Source organism: Phocoena phocoena, chromosome 11, assembly GCF_963924675.1.
Source record: "Phocoena phocoena chromosome 11, mPhoPho1.1, whole genome shotgun sequence".
Classification (NCBI taxonomy): domain Eukaryota; kingdom Metazoa; phylum Chordata; class Mammalia; order Artiodactyla; family Phocoenidae; genus Phocoena; species Phocoena phocoena.
The window spans coordinates 70,493,560-70,519,289 of NC_089229.1; positions in this window are offsets into that span (position 1 = coordinate 70,493,560).

Here is a 25,730-nt window from a genome sequence, read left to right on the forward strand (position 1 = left end):
TCCGCAACGGGAGAGGCCACAACAGTGAGAGGCCCGTGTACCGCAAAAAAAAAAAAAAAAAAAAATGGTGAGGAAGACTTTATTCAAGAGGGTTTCAACTCAGTGGGGGGTGTTGCAGTGGGGCAAAGAGATCAAGCTCAACTCCTAATGCAGCCAAGACAAATGGAGATTTAGAGCAAAGAAATAGGGTGGGGTCCGTGATAGACAGTTACTAAGAGGAAACATCAGAGGTAAGGGAGGATTTTGGCTAAACTAACTTGACAGGAATTCTTGCTGAAGGCAGGCCAGGGCAATAAGGTATCCAGGGTAAGGGATAAGGAATTTGGTTAGATATTGAGAGTGGGGGATTTCCATTAAACTGACCTGGCAGGATTCTTGTTAAAAATGGACTAAGCAGGCCAAGGGCAGAGCCCAAGGTCAAGACCTAGTAGAGAAATGGGCCCAGGGTAGTATAACTCAGGTTTAGTCAAAAGAGTCTTTGTCTTTGGGTGCCTAGGCTCAAGCTGCCACCTTGGTCTTTCATAATTATTTTTAAAATACAGCTTTACTTTTTTAAAGGATTGTTGGAAAAGACTATTTTTCTATCTATTAATTTAAAAAGACATGAATTTACATAGTCAATGTGAGGGGAAATACGATAAAGAAAATATATATTAGCCAAGCTAAAATGAAAATACTACCCACTAATTCTAATCTAAGCACATGAATTGTATTAAAAAAATCATGTTTAAAAAAAAAAGTAACTTTGTAACAGAATCGCTGTTAATTAGTTTGAATCTGAAAAATAATGCTCTGATTAAAGAATTTTGCTCCCCTGATCCCTGATTCTTCCACTTTTCAGATAAGTGCTTCTCAGTTTTATATGAAGCCTCATTTCTGGAAATAAGTAAATAGGTGAGCCGCGTTTGAGGGGCTGAGAAGATACTATACATATTGTTTTACTGAAAAGGTGTTGGAATGACCAGAATTATCCCTATGATGTCCCACCTGTTCTGCAACGTTGCTCAGAATGTGGTCTTGATGCAGAACAGGCTTTTACAGTGCTTTGTGGCCATTATCATGGTTTTGTCTTATTTTCTCAATCGTGCGTGGAAATGACATCCAGATGGACCCCATTCCTCTGGTTTGGTTTCTGGAGTGTCGATGTATTTACTAACCCCTATTGTGGGTGTGTTATCTTGCACAAGCAGCACATGTCACAATGCCTAAGGGCTTGGCAGTCTGGGCTTCTTGGCCGTACAAGAAACATGGCAGAATTCCAAAGGTGCATCTGTGGACAGACTGTATGCTTTCAAGTATCTGACTAATTTCACACCCAATAAATCCTCAGTGAGATAGCGTCACATCACATAAATCTTTCAGGGGTTCCCTGATGCTTTTAGGAGGATGACCAAAATCTTTAACCTGGCCTGCAATGCTTTCTTTATGATAGGCTGGTGACACTGACACCATTTTTTTCTTTGATGGAAGAGTTTAGAAGTACTTCCTTCACCTGTCCACTCACACCTCCATCCCTGACACTCTCTGCATTTGCTCTTGCCAACCAGTGGGTTCTAAACCAACATCACAACAGAGGTTCCAAGGGTCCTCAGGTTGGCTCTCAAAGAGGTTAAGGGAAGTAACAGTGGTGTATGTAGGTTGAGAATTTTTTGAGCCTATCATGCCTTTCTTCCCAAACTCCACTTCTCAAAGTGAAAGTAAAATAAACCATGCCCCTTGTTCCCACATTTTTCAGCTCTCGCTGGACACTGTACCACACTTTTTTGGCATCAATGCTATGTTACTGCTGTAACATACAGCAGTGAAAATGTAGGGGTTGCACGGCTCTCCCTTATCTGGTACTTTGTGTTCAAACTTGCAAACACTGAAGCTGAATCACATTTTTGTCTACAGTTTCCAAAGTTTCTCAAATTTAAGCTTCACTAATGGGATGAGTTCATGGGTCCTGAGCCAGATAAAGACCACTAATTGTTCAATGCTTTCATGTTAATTAAATTATTTTCCCATTAGGGATGCTTGCTACTTACAAAGAATTATTAATGTATCATAGCCTTTGTCTTCCCCCCTTTTAGATTTCTGTAATTTGAATCTCTTAATAAATCAGTCCTATCCCCTGAAATATATTATTATTTGTTATTGTTATTTTATAATACTAAGCTCCCCTGAGATAAACTGGAAAATAATGCTATTTGATGTTATCTTATTTTTTGAACTGCACATGTTATTTGGAAATAAGAAAACAAAGCACATTAAAAAACCAGACAAAATCTATTCCTTTATCACTAGTTTCTTGGGGAAATTGATCTAACATTATTTTTCCTTTTTTAGTATGCTTGTTGTAATCCATTTATCTTCTTTTCACTTCTTGTCGGGTTGTCATTCTGGAAAAGCACTCTTCCCATGACTATATTTCTGAATCCTCTGAGGTTTCTGACTAAATCGTGTAGAACATGTGCTGCTGTAAGATTTCTTTGAAACATAGAAAGATAAGGAATTATGTTTCCTTAAATTCCCTTTAGTACATAAAATATTTGGTGAGTTGCTGATATCTTTATTTAAACTTTTTTCAAACACAGGCTATTACTTTATTTTTATGTTTGACACCTCCAGCTATAATTTTTAATTGAGGTTTTTATATATAAAAGAATGAATGATAACTTTGTGAGTTTCTATTCTGCCTGATTATTTGAAAAATTCTAAATATTTTTAGAAGCAACAGGCAATGACTGGTGAGTATTCTAAATGCGTGCTTCAACAATTTGAAAAACATTAGAATCGTGAGTAACATAGGCTATCATCCCACCCTACCCTCTACACACATATGCTTGCCCTAAATCAAGAGAACAAACCAACTAGTAAAGGGACAACAAGGGCAGGAATCTGAGGAGCCAGAGTCAAATGTCCTTAATCTGCAGATAACTGTGGCCGGACAAAAACCACACCCCTCACTCATTTGGTTCTGTGCTCATAACCTCCCAAATTCTTATAAGAATGGGACTTGCCTTGATGGCTCTCTTGTGAGAGATGTTGTCAGAAAACTGCTTGAATGAGAAACAAGGTCATTGTGTGAAATAAACATTAATGCTGTTAAGATGCACGCCTTGGAACTAGCCTGAGAAACTTGTACAACAGTTTATAAACCACGCCTCTAGATGGTGAGGGATGCCTCATAAGAAGTTAGGTAAAGAGTTACCAGCTAGAGATTGAACTATGTAAGGAGGGGGCAGGAAATAGACCACCAGAGCCACTGGGGATGCAGGTAGAAAATAGACCTCATTGAGGAAAAACTCAGAAGCAGAGAAGTAGCAGAGTGCACACAAATCCATCAAAATCTCATTATCCCACAGCTCATGCGGGACATGGGTGAACTGCGCGCACCATGGCCAATGGTCCATAGAGAAGAGCCTGGGACCTGTGATGCTGTATGTACCATAGGGACTGGAGGAGCAGGTTACAGCTGTGCTCCCCAATCAGGGAAGTGGCTTTGTTAGAAAGGGAAACCTCTGGGACTCAGGGATTTCTATCAGTCTGTTCTCTTGAGCTAACTCAGAGGAGTTGAGTCAGCTCTCTCCTAACTACTAACAGATCCAGGGAGGAAATGAACCTGCAGGCTTGTGGAGGTTTTCTCTCCTCTGGGTGCTGCCCAGTGAAACATTAGGACAGAATTTTTTAGGATAAGAAAGAGAAGACAGAATTAGTATACAAAGGGAATAAGACAGAGGCAGTAAGCCTAGGGATGTTGATGAAATCATAAAGAATCAAAAGAAAGGCTCTCCAAAACCAGAGAGAGAACGTATGTGTTTGTGTGTATCTATACCCACAGATACATGACATGAAAACTTTAAAGAAAATATATATTACCTTTATCAGTTAATTTAAAAATATTAGGCTCATAGCTGAGAAAATTAATTTATATAAAATATAAGGTGCATTGAAAACATCAAATTCATATGAGGATATAGAGCAACAATAACTCTCATGCATTGCTGGTGGGAATCCATAATAGTGCAGCTACTTTGGAAGACCGTTTGACGGCAATTTCTTACTAAAGTAAACATACTCTCACCATACGATCCAGCAATCACACTCCTGGTATTTATCCAAAGGAGTTGAAAACTTATGTCCACACAAAAACCTGCGCACAGATATTTGTAGCAACTTCAGACAGTAGAAATTGTATTCAGAACTGAAAGAAATGAGATATCAAGCCATGAGAAGACATAGGGGAAACTTACATGCATAATATACTAAGTGAAAGAAGCTAATCTGAAAAAGGCTACATACTGTATGATTCCAACTACATGACATTCTGGAAAAGGCAAAACTATGGAGATGGTAAAAAGATCCATGGTAGCCGGGGGTGGGGCTGGGGTCGGGGTCTAAATAGGCAGAGAACAGGATTTTTAGGGCAGTGAAAATACTCTGTATGATACCATAATGAAGGACATATGTCATTATACATTTCTCCAAGCCCATAGAATTCAACCCCAGGAGTGAATTTTGATGTAAACTGTAGGCTTTGGGTGATTATGATGTGTCAGTGCAGGTTCATCCATTGTAAGAAATGTACCTCTGTGGCGGAGGACGCTGATGTTGGGAGAGGTTATCACGTGCTGGGGTAGGGGGGATATGGATACCTCTGTACCTTCCTCTCAATTTTGTTGTGAACTAAAACTGCTCTAAAAAAATCTTTTTTAAAAAAAGAAAGAACATATGTATAAAGACATATATAATAATAAGACAAAAGAGTAAGTAGGATAGGGAGAGTGCAATTTTTGATAAAATTATAAACTGAAGTAAATAGACTGTACAACCTCATTCTGCTACTTTTGCCTCAAGAGAAAGAAATTCAAAATCCTAGCTTCCGGAGTTCAATCTAGATTCTACCCTGGGCACAAGTGACACAGTAAAAGCAGTTCAGAGAAGCACGTTTGGATCCCTTCCAGAACACGGGGAGACTCCTGTCAGTTTATTTTATTGTTTCTGTAAAACTGGAGTTTTGCGTGATATCCCGCAGAACGTGAAAGAAGACAAATGCCCTGATTTCATTTCTGGCATGCCAGCAAATGATCCAGGAGCAGCAGAGTTAATTCTGCGATAGAGGGAAGAGCTGTGTAGCCCCTGTCCTGATGGAGACATGGGAAATGGAGCAGATGCCAGCGGAGGATATGGTGGAAACTTTAGTCTCCCTTGTCACAGCCGTAGCCCTTGCTTTCTATATATATACTTTTTATTTTCCAGTAACATTCTTCCTAGAAAAAGAAGCAAAAGCTCCAAAGGCAAGAAAAAAAAAGTAAAATAAAATATCAAAAAGTGGGAGTGGGCTGGAGAAAGGGAATGAAAAGGACAAGAGGGCAGTGCTGCCTTTTTTAGGTCTACCCAGGAAGTCTTTCCTGGTTTAGGAATCTTCCTCTGTTGAACCACAAAGAGAAAAATGTATTAGGTCTCCAAATGCCAGGGTGTATTTTCTGTCAAAGGATTTGCCAGTTGAAGGACCAATTAATTTCCAGCTCCTACAGCTCTTGAGGATATAAAAATAGGATCTTACATGGCTTTTGAAATGGAGGACATACTCTATTCTTTTTTTTTTTTTGCGGTACGTGGGCCTCTCACCGTTGTGACCTCTCCCGTTGCGGAGCACAGGTTCCGGGCGCGCAGGCTCAGCGGCCATGGCTCACAGGCCCAGCCGCTCCGCGACATGTGGGATCTTCCCGGACCGGGGCACGAACCCTGTCCCCTGCATCGGCAGGCGGACACTCAACCACTGAGCGCCACCAGGGAAGCCCCATACTCTATTCTTAAAAGAAGAGAATTGAAAATGGCTTTTCTCTTTCCTTAAAAAAAAAAAAAGTGCAACATTTTGAGGCTTTGATGTTTTTCTTTCAGAACCTGACCCAAGGTGTGTGACGTCAGAGTGTAGGATATGTGCACATACAGGCTTCACGTGCATATTTGCATACATTGACGCAGAAGTTTACTGTAGAGTTAATGCAGATATTTTCTTCTTCCAAGCAAGTGATTATTTCCTTTCTTCCATGGTCAGATGGATGATTTGAACCGTTTGGAAGGACAAGGGCAAGAAAAGCTTTGATTTATCAGCTGCTGAACTGATTTAGACAAATGCAGGAAGATGATACATCACTGAATTACGGTGAGCAGGACAGTAATGAGAACCTAAAGTGGATGACAATGCACGCTAAAATCCGTATTACCACTAAACAAGCAGGCATGAACGTGTACCCTGCACCTTATTTTATGTGATAGAGTGGTGCTTGTCGTGTTTCAGAATAGTTTAATAAATGCTTCAGATCGGTAATTAGCAGGGCTTTCATGTGCTCCCGAGATGCTGGCACTGGTGAGTGGTGAATTATCCAATAAATATGATACAGAAATTCAGACCCTATACAAGGAAAGAGTCAGAGAAACATGGGAAACAATTCAGTTGTAGCAAATTTTAAAGCTATGCCATCTTTGTAGTACAGAAGATATGTTACTAAAAACTGACCCGATTGCCTTCAAAATGAAAAGAAATAGAAACCGTATTGGAACATGAGTTGCTCTTTCCTTAAATTTTGTCATACTGATTGGATCAGCTAATCAGATATTTTATTCTCTTGGAGATTTATTCTTTAAGATTTCCTCCAGGTGATCTGAGATAGAGGTGAATTCCCAAAGTAAGTCAAACTGAGGAGTTCCCAAACATACAAAGAAAACAGAGTTACAAGGTGAGCCCTGGAGGCAACTGTGGAGTGGTGGGAGGTGTCATTACAGGACAGGTGGAGCCTGAGGAAGGGCTGGATGGAGGTTGAGAGGTGTTTCAGCAGCCAGCCCCAGACCCACCTGGGCTGTCACTTCATTGACGGCTCTGGGAAAGTCCTCTCTGTTTGCATTTGATAGCAAGATGCCTTTGTATTTCTTCCCTTGCTCTTCTAGTCAATGTACAGATTTTACTCTAGAGGCCTCAAGATCAAATTTTTCTAACATTTACTTTTTCTCACTCATAGGGTTAAATATAAATGATAAAAATTATAGTCCATTTATTAATATATTTTCTCACTCAGGTGATCCCATATGATTTATTTTAACACCTTTGATTTGTGTTTGTCACCTGTTTTCTTCTTGTGCTGAGTGTCACCTTCAGATTGACGTAGCTGTTTGTATCCAGCAAGATACCATAAGTTACATAGCTGAAATGAATTTTCAAAGAATGAGAAAAGACACAGAGATGACAAGCTAAAAAGAACTCTATGCAAATGACCTTACACAATTACACATAAAACCAATATACTGGCAAGTTGGTAAATATTATTATTCCTCAAAGCATTTATAACCATTACCTAATATTGTGTGACTATTACCTTAATATCTCATACAGCCCTTTTGATAGTCTTCATTCTTATAAAAGATTCATTATTAAATGTGCTTTGGGGTCAGCTTTGATATTTACAACGTATACCTGCGCCTGGTCACTATGGATCCCATTGTGCGTAAATAGACTTGTTACTTTGGCCCTGGTTTCTGAGGATGATTGGATAAAGCTTTGTTTTAGAGGCCTGTGATAAAAATATCAATGATATTTTTAGTTAAGTGATCTAAAATGTGACGTTCATACCTCAGATAAGACTTCAGCTTTGTCCAGGTTTACAGTCAGGGCTGACCCAAAGCAATATTGTGAAATAGGTAGCTTCTTTCTTGCCTTTTCCCATCTTTAGGTGTCAAATGACTCTATGGTATCCTCTTGGTCCTTAATGGGACATTCTTTTTAGGGGAGTTCTTCCATTTTACTGTCCCATTTGTTTCCAAACCAAAACTCCAATTAATTTTGGGCATCCTTGTGACTCACTAGCTAATCTGATTGACTAATTTATGCTAAATTCTCAATCCTTTAACAAAGGGTTAAATATCAATTACCTTGTTCTTACAGATTACTGCACATTTCAGCCAATGCCTTCCATGTCTAAATCCCAAACTGCAAATAACTGTGGGGATTACAGGTCTGGTGGACCCACAGCTACTTGGGCCTCTAATGGAAAGATTCCCAGACTTTATTCTGAAAACTCAGGATTTGTAAAAACAAAGTTTTAAACATACAATGGGACCTATTTTGTTTTTCTATTTAAATAGCCAAAATATATACACTAAGGATTAAGGGTATGCTCTTCATGTATAGTGCTTCCTTCTCCACATTTTTGTACAAAGTAATAGAACAAGTGCATCCAAAAGGTAAACGATTTAAACAGTACAAAAGAGTATAGTGTGAAACATACAATTTCCTGGTCTCACCACACCTCGTTTCCAGTCTTAGCTCCCAGAGGCAACTGTGGAGGCAGATTTGGTTTTTAGTGCTTCTGGAGGTTTCCATTATACACTGAAATAATATTTTTATGCCTCTATCTCTTGCTTTATCAGTTTTAAACATTATATATTAACTTTCCTACGGAAGATGAGCAATTTAGTGTTCTTACCTTATTTTTTTTTTCCTCTCTTTTTGTCCTTCCAGTTTTATTGAGATATAATTGTATAAGCACTGTATAAGTTTAAGGCATACAACATAATGACTTGACTTACATATAGTATGAAAGGATTATCACATAAGTTTAGTGAGCATCCATTTATATGTATCCACATAGATACAAAATTAAATTTTAAAAAGTTTTTTTCTTAGGATTAAGTCTCTTAACAACTTTCATATATAACATTCAGTGATGTTAATTATATTTATCATGTTGTCCGTTACATCCCTATGACTTATTTATCTTATAAGTGGAAGTTTGTACCTTTTGACTGCCTCCATCCAATTCCCCCTTCATGCACCCCCCTGCTTCTGGTAACTACAGATATGATCTCTTTTCTATGAGTTTGTTTGTTTGCTTGTTTTCAAAGTGTAATTGACCTACAACACTGTTAGTTCCTGGTACACAACATAGTGATTTGATATTTCTATATATTTCAAAATGATCACCATGATAAGTCTAGTCATGATCTCCCATTATACAAAGCTAAGACATAATTATTGACCATATTCCCCACACTGTAAATTTCATAACCATGACTTATTTGTTTTGCAACTGGGACCTTGTACCTCTTAATCTCCCTCACATATTTCTTTCGTCCTCCCATCCCCCACCTCTTTGGACACCACCTGTTTGTTCTATGTATCTATAACTCTGTTTCTCTTTTGTTATGTTTGTTCATTTGTTCTGTTTTTCAGATTCCACATATATGTGAAATCATACAATATTTGTCTTTCTCTTTATTTCACTTAGCATAATACACTCTAGGTCCATCCATGTTGTCCCAAATGGCAAGATTTCTTCCTTTTTTTTGTGACTGAGTAATATTGCATCATATACACCAAACCTTCTTTATTCGTTCATCTATCAGTGGATACTTAGGTTGCTTCTGTATCTTGGGTATTATAAATAATACTGCAATAAACATAGGTGTGCATATATCTTTTCTAATTAGTGTTTTCATTTTCTTCAGATAAATACCCAGGAGTGGAATTTCTCAACCAAGTAGTAGTTCTATTTTTAATTTTTGGAGGAATTTCCATACTGTTTTCTATAGTGGCTGCACCACTTTACATTCCCATCAATAGTGCCTGAGGGTTCCCTTTTATCCAAATTCTCACCAACACTTGTTATTGTTGTCTTTTTGAGATGATAGCCATTCTAACAGATGTGAGGTGATATCTAATTGTTTTCATTTACATTTCCATGATGATGAATGATGTTGAGCATCTTTTCAGGTGCCTGTTGGCCATCTGTATGTCTTCTTTGGAAAAAATGTCTATTCAGATCCTCTGACCATTTTTTAATAAGGTTGTTTGGTTTTTTTGGTGTTGAGTTGTATGAGTTCTTTGTATATTTTGGATATTAACACTTTACCAGATATATCATTTTCAAATACCTGCTCCAGTTCATTGGTGACCTTTTTGTTTTGTTGATAGTTTCCTTTGTTATACAAAAGCTTTTTGGTTTGATATAGTCCTGTTTGTTTATTTTTGCTTTTGTTTCCTTTGCCTGAGGAGACATAGTCCCCAAAATATTACTAAGACTGATTTCAAAGAGCATACTGCCTATGTTTTCTTCTAGAGGTTTTATGATTTCAGGTCTTATATTTAAGTCTTTAATCTATTTTGAATTTTTTTGTGTGCATGGTGTGAGAGAGTAGTCCAGTTTGTTTCTTCTGCATGTAGCTGTCCAGTTTTCCCAACACCATTTATTGAAGAGGCTGTCTTTCCTCTACTGTATATTCTTGCCTCTTTTGTCATATATTAATTGCCCATATAAATGTGGTTTCATTTCTGGGCTCTCTTTTCTATTCATCTGTGTGTCTGTTTTTGTGCCAGTACCATACTGTATTGATTAGTGTAGCTTTATAGTATAGTTTGAAATCAGGGAGCATGATACTTCCAGGCTTGTTCTTCTTCCTCAAGGTCATTTTGTGTTTCTATACAAATTTTGGAATTACTTGTTCTGGGTCTCTGAAAAATGCCATTTTTCTTTTGCTAGGGATTGCACTGAATCTGTAGATTGCCTTGAGTAGTATGGTCATTTTAATAATATCAATTCTTCCAACTACATTACTCTTACTTTTTTCCATCTATTTCCTAGTTTTTATTATTGTACATTATTTATAACATTTACATTTTGTCCTTCAGTTCTGTGCTTATAATTAACTCTCTCATATTTTGTCCATAGGCTGATTCTAAAATAAGAAAATTAATTAATGTTTTGAATATTACAATTATAAACTATTATTTACTCCAGAACTACATAGAAAAATTAGATGCAAGGTGAATTGAAATATAATCCAGCAAATTAAATTTTTGCTGTTTGAAATAAAATCTTTGAAGTTTAGCAGCCTAAGGAGTTTCTTTTGTTTTCCATCTCATTTCCTTTACTATTTCTGTGTCACAGTTTCTCTTGTTCCTTTTATTTTATGTCCTTTCTTTGTTGGATGTCTTTTTTTTTTTTTACTTTTGCTGGTATATACTTCTAAGGTTTTTTTTTTCATATATGGAACATGGGTTTTAAACTTTGTGATATCCTGCATCAAAAAACATTAAAAAACTCCTCACCTGTGGTTAAGAATTTGGCTGTACTGTCCATAGATTTCTAAATTCGAGAAAACTTTCCTCTCTGGACTCTGCTCTTTATTCTGTAGTATCAACTGTGGCTTTTTCCTTTGCAGTTAGCCTGCTTTCTTTTTCTTTCTGGAAGTTTCTCAGATCTTAATTTATCCTATCTTAAAATTTCAGTAGGAAATGACCAGTTGTGTGGATCTTCACACCTTGGCCTTTTCAACTGAGGCAAATCACCTTTTACTATTTCTTTTACATGTGTATGTATTTTCCACACTAGTGTCTCTGTTTTGTGTTTTTGGAAGTATCAAATGAATACTAAAGTTTTTAAATTTATAACCCTTGCCCTTTTTCTCTCATATTTTACATTATTTTGACTTTTGTTCTGCATTCTGGAGGATTTCCTGGACTCTGTTTTATATAGCACCAGTCCTATCTTTGACTACTTTCTTATTATCATTTAATCTATCCTTTACATTAAGTTGACCATAACGTTTCCAATCTTTCCTGTTCTCGAATTGTTCCTTTTTTGTAGCACTTTGTCCTTGTGGACAAGTAGAACTTAAAGTCTGATTCTGCTATTGTTTCTCAGATTTGTTTTTCTTTTTGTTCATCTTGGTTCTCCCATTCTTTTTATTTTTCTATGCTTATTTATTTATTTTCTAATTAGTCATCCTTTTTTTTTTTTTTTTTTTTTTTTTTTTTGCGGTATGTGGGCCTCTCACCGTTGTGGCCTCTCCCGCCGCAGAGCACAGGCTCCGGACGCGCAGGCTCAGCGGCCATGACTCACAGGCCCAGCTGCTCTGCGGCATGTGGGATCTTCCCAGACCAGGGCACGAACCCGAGTCCCCTGCATCGGCAGGTGGACTCTCAACCACTGCGCCACCAGGAAAGCCCTAGTCATCCATTTAATACACATCAGTGTATACATGTCAATCCCAATCGCCCAATTCATCACACCACAACCCCCACCCCCTGCGGCTTTCCCCTCTTGTTGTCCCTACATTTGTTCTCTACATCTGTGTCTCTACTTCTGCTCTGCAAACTGGTTCATCTGTACCATTTTCTACATTCCACATATATGCGTTAATATATATTTGTTTTTTTCTTTCTGACTTACTTCACTCTGTATGATAGTCTGTAGATCCATCCATGTCACTACAAATGACCCAATTTCGTTCCTTTTCATGGCTGAGTAATATTCCATTATATATATGTACTACAGCTTCTTTATCTATTTGTCTGCCAATGGGCATTTAGGTTGCTTCCATGACCTGCCTATTGTAAAAACTGCTGCAGTGAACATTGGGGTGCATGTATCTTTTTGAATTATGGTTTTCTCTGGTTATATGCCCTGTACTGGGATTTTTGGGTCATATGGTAATTCTATTTTTAGTTCTTCAAGGAACCTCCATATTGTTCTCCATAGTGGCTGTATCAATTTACATTCCCACCAACAGTGCAAGAGGGTTGCTTTTTCTCCACACCCTCTCCAGCATTTGTTGTTTGTAGATTTTTGATGATGCCCATTGTAACTGGTGTGAGGTGATACCTCACTGTAGCTTTGATTTACAGTTCTCTACTAATTAGTGATGTTGAGCAGCTTTTCATATGCTTCTTGACCATCAGTATGTCTTCTTTGGAGAAATGTCTATTTACGTCTTCTGCCTATTTTTGGATTGGGTTGTTTGTTTTTAGTATTGAGCTGCATGAGTTGTTTATTTTGGAGATTAACCCTTTGTCTGATGATTCATTTGCACATATTTTCTCACATTCTGAGGGTTGTCTTTTCGTCTTGTTTAGGTTTTCTTTCTTGTGCAAAAGCTTTTAACTTTCATTAGGTCCCATTTGTTTATTTTTGTTTTTATTTCCATTACTCTAGGAGATGGATCAAAAAAGATTTTGCTGTCATTTATGTCAAAGAGTGTTCTTCCTATGTTTTCCTCTAAGAGTTTTATAGTGCCTGGTCTTACATTTAGGTCTCTAATCCATTTTTAGTTTATTTTTGTGTATGGTGTTAGGGAGTGTTATAATTTCATTCTTTTACATGTAGCTGTCCAGTTTTCCCAGCACCACTTGTTGAAGAGGCTGTCTTTTCTCCATTGTATATCCTTGCCTCCTTTGTACTAGATTAGTTGACCATAGGTACATGAGTTTATCTCTGGGTTTTCTATCCTGTTCTATTGATATATATTTCTGTTTTTGTGCCAGTACCATATTGTCTTGATTACTGTAGTATATTTTGTAGTATACTCTGAAGTCAGGGAGTCTGATTCCTACAGCTCCATTTTTTTCCCTCAAGACTGCTTTGGTTATTTGGGGTCTTTTTGTTTCCATACAAATTTTAAGATTTTTTGTTCTAGTTCTGTAAAAAATGCCATTGATAGGGATTGCATTGAATCTGTAGATTGCTTTGGGTAGTATAGTCATTTTCACAATATTGATTATTCCAATCCAAGAACATGGCATATCTCTCCATCTGTTCGTATCATCTTTAATTTCCTTCATCAGTGTCTTATAGTTTTCTGCATACAGGTCTTTTGTCTCCCTAAGTAGGTTTATTCCTAGGTATTTTAATCTTTTTGTTGCAATGCTAAATGGGAGGGTTTCCTTAATTTCTTTTCCAGATTTTTCATCATTAGTATACAGGAATGCAAGAGATTTCTGTGCAATAATTTTGTATCCTGAAACTTTACCAAATTCATTGATTAGCTCTAGTAGTTTTCTAGTGGCATCTTTAGGATTCTCTATGTATAGTATCATGTCATCTGCAAACACTGATAGTTTTACTTCTTCTTTTCCAATTTGTATTCCTTTTATTTCTTTTTCTTCTCTGATTGCCATGGCTAGGACTTCCAAAACTATGTTGAATAATAGTGGTAAGAATGGATATCCTTGTCTTGTTCCTGATCTTAGAAGAAATGCTTTCAATTTTTCACCATTGAGAATGATGTTTGCTGTGGGTTTGTCATATATGGCCTTTATTTTGTAGAAGTAGTTTCCCTCTCTGCCCACTTTCTGGAAAGTTTTTATCATAAATGGGTGTTCAATTTTGCCCAAAGCTTTTTCTGCATCTATTGAGATGATCATATGATTTTTATTCTTCAGTTTGTTAATATGGTTTATCACATTGATTGATTTGTCTATATTGAAGAATCCTTGCATCCCTGGGATAAATCCCACTTGATCATGGTGTATTATCCTTTTAATGTGTTGTTGGATTCTGTTTGCTGTATTTTGTTGAGGATTTCTGCATCTATATTCATCAGTGACATTGGTCTGTAATTTTCTTTTTTTGTAGTGTATTTGTCAGGCTTTGGTATCAGGGTGATGGTGGCCTCATAGAATGAATTTGGGAGTTTTCGTTCCTCTGCAATTTTTTGGAAGAGTTTGATAAGAATGGGTCTTAGCTCTTCTCTAAATGTTTCATAGAATTAACCTGTGAAGCCATCTGATCCTCCACTTTTGTTTGTTGGAAGATTTTTAATCACAGTTTCAATTTCATTACTTGTGACTGGTCTGTTCATATTTTCTATTTCTTCCTGTTTCAGTCTTGGAAGGTTACACCTTTCTAAGAATTTGTCCATTTCTTCAAGGTTGTCCATTTTATTGGCATAGACTTGCTTATAGTAGTCTCTTAGGATGCTTTGTATTTCTGCGGTGTCAGTTGTAACTTCTTTTTCATTTCTGATTTTATTGATTTGAGTCCTCTCCCTCTTTTTCTTGATGAATCTGGCTAATGGTTTATCAATTTTGTTTACCTTCTCAAAGAACCAGTTTTTAGTTTTATTGATCTTTGCTATTGTTTTCTTTGTTTCTATTTCATTTATTTCTGCTCTGAGCTTTATGATTTCTTTCCTTCTGCTAACTTTGCTAACTTTGGGTTTTGTTTGTTCTTCTTTCTCTAGTTCCTTTAGGTGTAAAGTTAGATTGTTTATTTGAGATTTTTCTTGTTTCTGGAGGTTGACTTGTATAGCTATAAACTTCCCTCTTAGAACACTTTTGCTGCATCACATAGGTTTTTGATCATTGTGTTTTCATTGGCATTTGTTTCTAGGTATTTTTTGATTTCCTCCTTGATTTCTTCAGTGATCTCTTGGTTATTTAATAACGTATTGTTTAGCCTCCATGTGTTTGTGTTTTTTACATTTTTTTCCCTGTAATTAATTTCTAATCTCATAGCATTGTGGTCAGAAAAGATGCTTGACATGATTTCAATTTTCTTAAATTTACTGAGGCTTGATTTGTGACCCAAAATGTGATCTATCCTGGAGAATGTTCCATGCGCACTTGAGAAGAAAGTGTAATCTGCTGTGTTTGGATGGAATGTCCTATAAATATCAATTAAATCTCTCTGGTCTATTGTGTCATTTAAACCTTGTGTTTCCTTATTAATTTTCTGTTTGGATGATCTGTCCATTGGTGTAAGTGAGGTGTGAAAGTCCCCCACTATTATTGTGTTAGTCTCAATTTCCTCTTTTATAGCTGTTAGCACTTGCCTTATATATTGAGGTGCTCGTATGTTGGGTGCATATATATTTATAATTGTTATATCTTCTCCTTGGATTGATCCCTTGATCATTACGTAGTGTCCTTCTTTGTCTCTTGTAACATTATTTTAAAGTCTATTTTGTCTGATATGAGTATTGGTACTCCAACTTTCTTTTGATTTCCATTTGCATGGAATATGTTTCCATACCCTCACTTTCAGTCTGTATGTGTCCCTAGGTCTGAAGTGGTTCTCTTGTAGACAGCATATATATGGGTCTTGTTTTTTGTATCTATTCAGCAAACCTGTGTCTTTTGGTTGGAGCATTTAATCCATCCATGTTTAAGGTAATTATTGAAAAATACGTTCCTATTACCATTTTCTTAAATGTTTTGGGTTTGTTTTTGTAGGTCCTTGTCTTCTCTTGTGTTTCCCACTTAGAGAAGTTCCTTAAGCATTTGTTGTAAAGCTGGTTTGGTGGTGCTGAATTCTCTGAGCTTTTGCTTTCTGTAAAGCTTTTGATTTCTCCATCAAATCTGAATGAGATCCTTTCTGGATAGAGTAATCTTGGTTGTCGGTTCTTCCTTTTCATCACTTTAAGTATATCATGCCATTCCCTTCTGGCTTGTGTAGTTGCTGAGAAATCAGCTGTTAGCCTTATGGGAGTTCCCTAGTATGTTATTTGTCATTTTTGCCTTGCTGCTTTCAATAATTTTTCTTCGTCTTAAATTTTTGCCAGTTTGATTACTATGTGTCTTGGTGTGTTTCTCTTTGGGTTTATCCTGTATGGGACTCTCAGCACTTCCTGGGCTTGGGTGGCTATTTCCTTTCCCATGTTAAGGAAGTTTTCAACTATAATCTCTTCAAATATTTTCTTGGGTCCTTTCTCTCTCTCTTCTCCTTCTGGATCCCCTATAATGTGAATGTTGTTGTGTTTAATGTTGTCCCAGAAGTCTCTTAGGCTGTCTTCATTTCTTTTCATTCTTTTTTCTTTACTCTGCTCCGCAGCAGTGAATTCCACCATTCTGTCTTCCAGGTCACTTATCCATTCTTCTGCCTCAGTTATTCTCCTATTAATTCCTTCTAGTGTAGTTTTCATTTCATTTATTGTATTCATCTCTGTTTGTTTGTTCTTTAATTCTTCTAGGTCTTTGTTAAACATTTCTTGCGTCTTCTCAATCTTCCTCCATTCTTTTTCCGAGGTCCTGGATCATCTTCACTATCATTATTCTGAGTTCTTTTTCTGGAAGATTGCCTATCTCTGTTTCATTTAGTTGTTTTTCTGGGGTTTTATCTTGTTCCTTCATCTGGTACATAGCTCTCTGCCTTTTCATCTTGTTTATCTTTCTGTGAATGTGGTTTTTGTTCCACAGGCTGCAAGATTGTAGTTCTTCTTGCTTCTGCTGTCTGCCCTCTCTGTTCTCCTATTCTTTTGGATTTTTTTTGGGTGTCCCATTCCTTTTTGCAAATGGAATGCTCTATTGATGAGTACAGGTGACTGATGTGGGTGGTCCTGCATCCAGAAGACCTCTCTTCTGAAGAGGGCTGACTGCAGGTGTGTGTATTTGAGGGCATGTCAGCACAATAGATTCCTTGTTGTGCACCTGAGCAGGTAACATGATTCTGGGCATGCAGAGCTGTTATCTGTTTCACTCACTTTCTGTTTCATTGTTTCCTGGAGGTCCAGGTTTATCTCAAACTTGGCTTCTTCCTCCAGTCCTCTCTGCCTTGTCATGTATCCTTACTACCTCTTTAGACAGATAACACACTTCTGTTAAAATGTAGTTCTTAGGCTTCAAGAGTTCAGTTCTGAGAGCAAAAATCCTATTTTGCTTTCATTTTGTCACAAATGAATGCATTCTGTCATACAATTTTTTCTCTATCATTTCTAGAGAGAGAGAGTCAAAAGATGAGTGAGCAAGTCTGTCATTTCATATCCTGAGGCCTCCCCTAAACTTATTGTAATATTTGTTCCAATTAAAGCCAATCTAGTCAAAAAATGGGCAATTATTTCATTTGAAGTGAAATCACCTACTAAAATGATGACAATAAAAAAATATATAGATTAGATTTTAAAACTGTATAAAAACACATTTCCCCTGCAGAGGACACTGAGCTCTGAATGTCAGATGCAGGGTGTCTGACAGGCTCCTTGGCAGGGATGCTCCTTATTTAGGCATGTTGGAAGGAAGCCACCAGGGGAAACCAGGTAGTGCTCCTCATAGAAACACCCGTCTCTTTGTTGTTTCTTCTTTAACATGAGCTTTGCCATTTGGTGTAGCCCTTTCTTGATGCTGGAACCCTTTTCTAGAAGTTTATTGATTGAAAATGAAGAAAAAATAACAAGAGTATTTGATCAGGTTGTAAGACATGGGGCAGGCAAGAGCACTAGGTGACCTGCGGAGAGCAGAGAGAGCAGGCATGGGATGAGGTCAGCCTCTCCTGAAGGTCCGGGTGCTCTTTGACCGTGGTGTCTGGTGTGGGGAGGCTTAGGTCAGCTGCCTGTGGGGAAGGCTGCATCATTCTTCCCTGTGCTTGGAAACTTCAGGGAACTCCTGTGAGCGAAGGAACTTGGAGACATAAGGTAATAGAACAAGTAAAACTAATAGATCACTAGGGCCTGGAGCAGAGGCAGCTCATGGTGATGAAAACAGCAGATGGGGAAATCTCAGCAGGATCTTTGGCTCAGGAAATGACTAGTGTGGGACCCTGCAGACCCAAGGGGGGACCACATCTTCCCTTTTGCCATAGTCATTTAACTTAGTTACATGAATCAAAAACATGATATGAATAGTGAAAAAAGGAAGGCCCTTTATAGAGGTCAACTCACTCCCAGCTCTAGTCCCACTGAACTCTCTGTTGGTCAGACCTTCATGTTCAGTTCTGGACATCACATGAAACCTTGATAAACTTTAGAAACATATCCACCAATGTGTCTTGATTCCTGATGCTCCTGACTTCCTTGTTGTCCCATGGCTCCTTCACCCCAAATCATTGACAATCATTGTTTCAGGGGAAGGGAAAATAACAACCTAATAACTGGCTATTTATTAGCCATTTATGGGAATGGGAAAAAAATGGGAAAGATAATTTTCAATATTGAAACTCAAGTTTGACTATTCTTGAGAATATAGAGAGGCAATAATCTTGAAAGCCAGATAAAAAGAGGTTGTAAATTTCCATGTTTCCCTTTAGCTATCCAGGGTGGATTATGACAGTCTGAGCATAGAGTTATAAGAGAAATCAGATCTTAAGAAGGTGGAGGATAAGGTATAAGGAGAGTTCCTGCCACACTACTGTTTATCACCGTGTGGAGCAGAAGAGCAGCAGTGTGGAGGGAGGGGCTGAGCTATGCTGCTGGTCCCCTGCATCCTGCAAAGGCTGAGCAGTGTACCCAGAGGTTCTTGCCTCTTCCAGTGGGGGATGGAGGGGTTGGGAGGCCTGTGGACCAGGCAAGGTCTTGGGTCAGGTGACGGACTTTGCAAGTGAAGGGTATAGGAAGGATCAGGGTTTTCAGCAGTTGGTGCTCACATAATACCTAGAGACACTAGGAAGGACAGGGCACGCTAATGGCAGCCCAGAGGACCAGAAACCAGATGACAGGGCACATCTCCGCAGAGGACAGTGATGACCCAGAGATTGTCCTGAATGAGGTCGGAGGCCCTTGCCCATCTCTACTGCCATTAGGATACAAAAACTGCCTCTGAACTTACACACTGTTTTGGGAAAAGAAGGGGGTGGGGGTGGGAGTTGCTTAGAGAAGGGAGAAACAGCCTTATGGAGAGGCTAACCTTTGAATTGATTGAATATTGACATGGCTGAGTCTCTGGGTCTTTCTGTTACAACTCCATGTACCTGTACCTGATAAACCTCTCAATCTGTAAAATTGCTCAGGAAGAATAGCAAGTTTGTAGGAAAAATAAATTTAGGCACAAACCACTCGAAAAACCTATGTTCCTGGTTCACCAGAGCACTAACCAAACAATCATATCTATTTAAGGGCTGACATGGACTGCCCAGCATTGATCCGTGGCCTCAGGCTGCCTTAGGGAATAAGAACTCTGAGAAACAATAGCGCAAGGGCACAGGCTTTTTGTGCAGAGGGAAGGCAGGTGAGCTGGAGTCCTGAGCACAGGGAAGAGCCCCTGGTGTTGATGCAAGCAAACAAACAATTCATTAGTAGAGACCCATTTTTAATTTTCTTACAGTGCAGAGTAGAAGGCTCTTGCTTGTGTAGGTGTCAAGCTGAGGGTGTTTTTCTGCTGATGGTTTTAATTCTCTCCCTGCTAATTCTGCTTCCATTGCCTAGCAGGAAGGATGTTATAAACCAAAGTAACTTCTGCATTATATTGACATCATTCTCCTACTAACCAATCATGTATGTGCTATAAATTGTGCATTATAACAGAATAATCTATATTTAAAATCAGGAGAAATAGTTAGATTTATTTGGAAAGTCTACTTTTTCTTTTCATGATTAGGAAAGGGGCTTGCGAGTAAGACAAAAATAATTGTCAACAATGAAAACTTCTTAAAAAGCACATCTGCGTCAACATCTGTGAATTCTGATTCAGCCACACACCTTTTCAAAAAGACATGGATTAACTAACCAGAGGGTAACATAGGAAAGCAACTGGCATGTGGAAGGGGCTGCAGCCGTGTTATCTGAGGAACAGATGTGCAAGGTGTTTAGCCTCAGAAGAGACTCAGCAGAGACATGACAGCTGTCTTCAAATACAGTAAGTGTTACGGTTTTGAAGAATAAGTTGTCTTACATTATATGGCCATACAGCAGTGACTTTGTCTTAAGTTGAGACAAATCACACCTGAGCCCCTCCCACAGACCTTCTCTTTCCCTCTGAGACCTTCACTTTCCCTCTGAGGAGTCTCCAATAATCCATAAAATACAGTTTGGTAAGTCTCTGCTATGGAGAGCAGAGCAAGGACCAGAAGACAGACATTTCCTCCAGCAGACTGTAACACTATTTAGAGGATACATTTATAAATTTGAGTCACTCATTTTTTAAATATCTTTATTGGAGTATAATTGCTTTATGAAGTTGTGTTAGTTTCTACTGTACAACAAAGTGAATCAGCTATATGTATTCATATATCTCCATATCCCCTCTTGAGCATCCCTCCCACCCTCCCTATCCCACCCCTCTAGGTGGTCACAAAGCACCGAGCTGATCTCCCTGTGCTATGCAACAGCTTCCCACTAGCCATCTATTTTACATTCGGTAGTGTATATATGTCCATGACACTCTCTCACTTTGTCCCAGCTTCCCCTTCCCCCTACCCCCGTGTCCTCAAGTCTGTTCTCTACATCTGCATCTTTATTTCTGCCCTGACACGAGGTTCATCAATACTGCTTTTAGATTCCATATATATGTGTTAGCATACGGTATTTGTTTTTTCTCTTTCACTTCACTCTGTATGACAGACTCTATGTCCATCCACCTCATTACAAATATGAGTCACTCATTTTGTATCATACTCTCTACCTGCTCTACTGGCATTTAAACTCACACTTCTAAAGGAAAAAGCTTGCATGCCTACACTGTGTGAGATACTGTTAGATGTCCTTCTCAAACTCTTGCTTTGGCATCCTGAAAATTCTTGCTGTGTTTTCCTGGGATTCCCCAAGGAATGTCTGATGTGTTTCCATGTGGCTTGGGGATTTTATTCGTCTTCTCCTGGCACTGTCTTCCTCAAGTGGTTTATCAAGTCTGCCAGGCACACTGCTGTGTCTGACATTTCTGGATACGACCTCAGGGTCCACCTGGTACCTTTCACATCTAATGGGCACTTTTGCCTCTTCTGTGAGAATCATCTTGTAATACCACTGCTTCTGCAGAGAGTCACTTCTCTTCCTAGTTGAGCACCTCTGTGACTTCCAGACCCAACATCCTCTTGCTGGGCATCACAGTCTCTCACCAGATTGTTTCAGGTGCCAAGGCAGTTCCATTGTGAATGAGGGAAGAATGTTTGTCCCTGTGTTATACCTAGTTTGAGGGATCCTGAACCTGGGCTACTTGTACCCAAGTGACATAAAGGATGTTCAGTGATACAGAGATGTTAACATTTATCTCAGCCACACTTTCTTTAAAAAATTCAGATATGAAAGCAAAGTTGACAGCCACATCCAATAACCCATATCAGGATGTATTCAGGATCATCCCTCCCTTTTGATGACTATGGCTTGCTTGCTGGGTCAAGACTCTCATTCTTGGCTCTGTTTTGTGACCTTTTCTCTGAGAAGTCTCTTCAACTCCTCATGCAAATACATATCAGGAAGGCTGACCCCATTGGTTTACTAGATATTCTCAGATATTTGAATACCTCGTGTAAAGGCTCTACTACATAATTACAAAGGAATACATTTGCATTGTAGACAGTTTGGAAAATAGAAAAATATACTCATGGTGCCACCATATTTGATGATAGAGAGCATTGGGAGAAGGAAACCTGGAGTGAGATCATGTGTGAGGGAGAGAGATTTATTTTTACACACATAATTTTGCATCTTACTTTGGTGATTCTCTTCATAACAGTGACTGGATGGTTGTGTGGTTCTGTGTTTGTTCTGTATTTCAAGTGATGGGATGATGGCTGGGCATTCTGACATGTGGTGAGAATATCCAAATGTTGGTGCCAGGATATAGTTTGTGAGGGAATATAGACATGGCTTAAATGTGGCAATCAAGAGGAAGTAGAATTTCATTAACAAAATTTTAATTACACGTGGAATACATCCTTCATATAAGTCAAAGAATCCTGTAACTTCATAGGCAGCATTTGAAATGGATTTAAAAATCATTTAAGGTACTTAGGTTGTACTTTGTTCACAAAATCTTTTACTAAAAAGTAATTAGATGAATTCACAATCTTCTTGGATTTGGGAATACTCACCAGGCATTAAGAGTATCTCTTTCTGCTGCCAACCTCACTGTGAGCCTGGCAAGGAGAGGTAGCTATTTCACACAGAATTTTTTCAAATGACTTTCTAACACACTCCTAACACTTACTCAAGTTATTTACTGTATTCATTCAATGACAAGATAATATTCTTTTTTATAAATTTACTTATTTATTTATTTTATTTTTGGCTGCATTGGGTCTTCATTGCTGTGTGTGGACTTTCTCTACTTGCAGCGAGCGGGGTTACTCTTTGTTGCGGTGCCCGGGCTTTTCATTGTGGTGGTTTCTCTTGTTGTGAAGCACATGCTCTAGGCATGCAGGCTTCAATAGTTGTGGCACACGGGCTCAGTAGTTGTGGCTCACGAGGCCTAGAGCACAGGCTTAGTAGATGTGGTGCATGGGTTTAGTTGCTCCGCAGCATTTGGGATCTTCCCAGACCAGGGCTCAAACCTGTGTCCCCTGCATTGGCAGGTGGATCCTTAACCACTGCGCCATCAGGGAAGTCCAACAAGAAAATATGCTTTGTCACATGTAATCTGACTGCCTGCTAAGGAGGGTGGGCCCTGGTAATTGGATGAAATAATGTGATGGGGGTGATCATGCACGTTTGGGACAGCTGAGAGAGAACAAGATTGCTTTGCATAGGAAGAGGGAGAGTCTGAGAAGGAAAAAGCCCAAGAAAAACAAAGGAGAGAAAAATCTAGAGGGAAATAGAAGTGGAGAGCCACATTTGAGGGGAAGCTAAGTAACCTGGAGGTGAGAAGACCTACTTGGGAAGTGTTGTTATTGGTACTCTTGGACTGAGGCTGCAGAATTGAGTAAGGGACTCATCATATTACTGAACAAAACTTGGGTCCACTTGCCCACACCCAGCAAAGCCAAACTACTGACACTGGGTTGTGATGAAGGAAAGTACAGAGTTTATTACAGGTGCCAAGCAAGGAGTCTAGGTAGTTAGTGATTAAAGGCCTGAACCCCCTGATGGCTTTCAAGGAAATGTTTTTTAAGACAGGGTGAGGGAGGGGGATTGTGGGGTACATGATCAGATAGTGTACATTCTTCTGATCAGTTGGTAGTGAGGTAATTGGGAATCAACATCATCAACCTTCTGGTTCCAACAAATCTGAGATCTACATGCTTGTGGGCATCACACAGTTAACTTCTCCCACTTGGTTAGGGTTTCAGTACCTACAAAACAGCTCAAAGGACATGCCTCAGAATATTAACCATAGCCCTTGAGGAGGAACTAAAAGTCCTTGACTTTGTTTAATGGCTAAACTGTTATTATTTTTCTTGCTTGACTGTTTTCCTTTCTTTCTGCATTTTCTCACTTCTCTGATTATATTTATTCTTTGGAACTCAGGGAAGGTCTAGGAGCCTAAAGTTTTTCTATAAACAAGAGACAGGCAGAAGACATGGGGGATGGTGGTGTCTGTTCCTGGGAAGGGCCCATAGGGTCTTGCTCAGTTACAATCACACTCCACTTGTCTTAGTTCAGGCTGCTATAACAAAGTCACATGATGGAAAGAACTCTCTGGGGTCTGTTTAATAAGGGCACTAATCTCATTCATGAGGGCTCCACCCTCATGACCTAATCACCTCCCAAAGACCCCCACCTCCTAATACCATCACCTTGGGGGTTAGGATTTCAACATATGAATTTGGGGGGGGGAGCTCCAGTTCATTGCACTACTCCTTTTCCACGGGTAAGATGACCTCTTTGTATCGAGCTCTGAACACTGTATGGAACAAGAGAGGGAAGAAAAGAGGTTACAAGAGCCATCAGGCTCCCCTCCTCCTACCCACCCACCCTCTGTTCTCTCTCTTTTAAAAAAAAGATTATTTATTTATTTATTTTTGGCTGCATTGGGTCTTCGCTGATGTGCATGGGCTTTCTGTAGTTGCAGCGAGCGGGGGCTGCTCTTCGTTGCGATGTGCAGGCTTCTCATTGTGGTGGCTTCTCTTGTTGCAGAGCATGGGCTCTAGGTGCGTGGGTTTCAGTAGTTGTGGCATGCAGGCTCAGTAGTTGTGGCTTGCGGGCTTAGTTGCTCTGTGGCAAGTGGGGTCTTCCCGGGCCAGGGCTCAAACCCATGTCCCCTGCACTGGTAGGAAGATTCCTAACTACTGTGTCACAAGGGAAGCCCCCCAACCTCTGTTCTCTTGCCTGGTTTTTCCTCTATACCTTCCCCGCCATCCCCTCCAGCTCTGGCCCACCCCACTCTGCAAGCTAAGCTCCATCCTTATTGCTGGATTAAACTTGTCACATTTTCTTAAACTTTTTTTCTTGGCACATGTTCCTTCTGCATGGAACATTTTCTCCCCAACCTCCACTTTCTACCTTGTTAGTTCCTATTCACACTTTGTGTTTCTGTTCAGATATCATGGCTTCTGGAAGTTTATGCTCACTTTCCCCAACCCCTGACTGAGATAAGCACTCTTCTATCATCTCTTGCACTCTCTTGCTGCTTTAACTGCCTGTTTCCTTCACTAACTCTAAGTTCTTTGATGGCTGGAAGGAACAATGCCTGGCTGATCTTTATAGTCCCAAAGCTTAATAGGTATCCAATAAGTATCAAATGTGAAAGGGATGAATGAATACAGTAACAATGAATGGTGGTGGTAATTAGTTTCCCCTCCAAACCTGACACTCTTCTCTATAACAAGCAGGGTCCAGTCAGAAATCAAACAAACAAAAAAACAACCCCATAAAACCTAAGAAACTAGACATTTAAAACAGAGAGTACATCATTTTCCCACTTTTTACCCTCCATCAGGAATGTTTGAATGAATGCCAGTTTTATTGCAAACAGAGAAGAGGGAATCTTCTTTAGAAAGATTGATTGCTGTTAGAATACGTGATACTCCTATTATAGGCAGAACTCTGTTTTGGTAATGAAAACATATAGAACTATATTATCACTTTTAAAGCAATATTAGAATTTATATTAAAAAATAAAACACCCCCTCACTGCTGGTGTTCAGAATTCTAAGGAAGGGTATAGTTAGGTGAGTGCTGGACCTCTGAAGTTGGTGTGTGACCTAACGGGTGCTTGGACTTCTGAGAGTCAGCATGATCTGATGGGTGCAGACTGTGGAAGGGGACCAGGCCCAGCAGGTGAGGGAGTGTGACGTGGTTAGTACTGTAATGCCAAAGAATGCCCAGCTTCACTATTGCTGGTACCTATGAAGAGGTGTGGAAAGGCTGATGCTGGGAATACTGAAGAAGTCTGG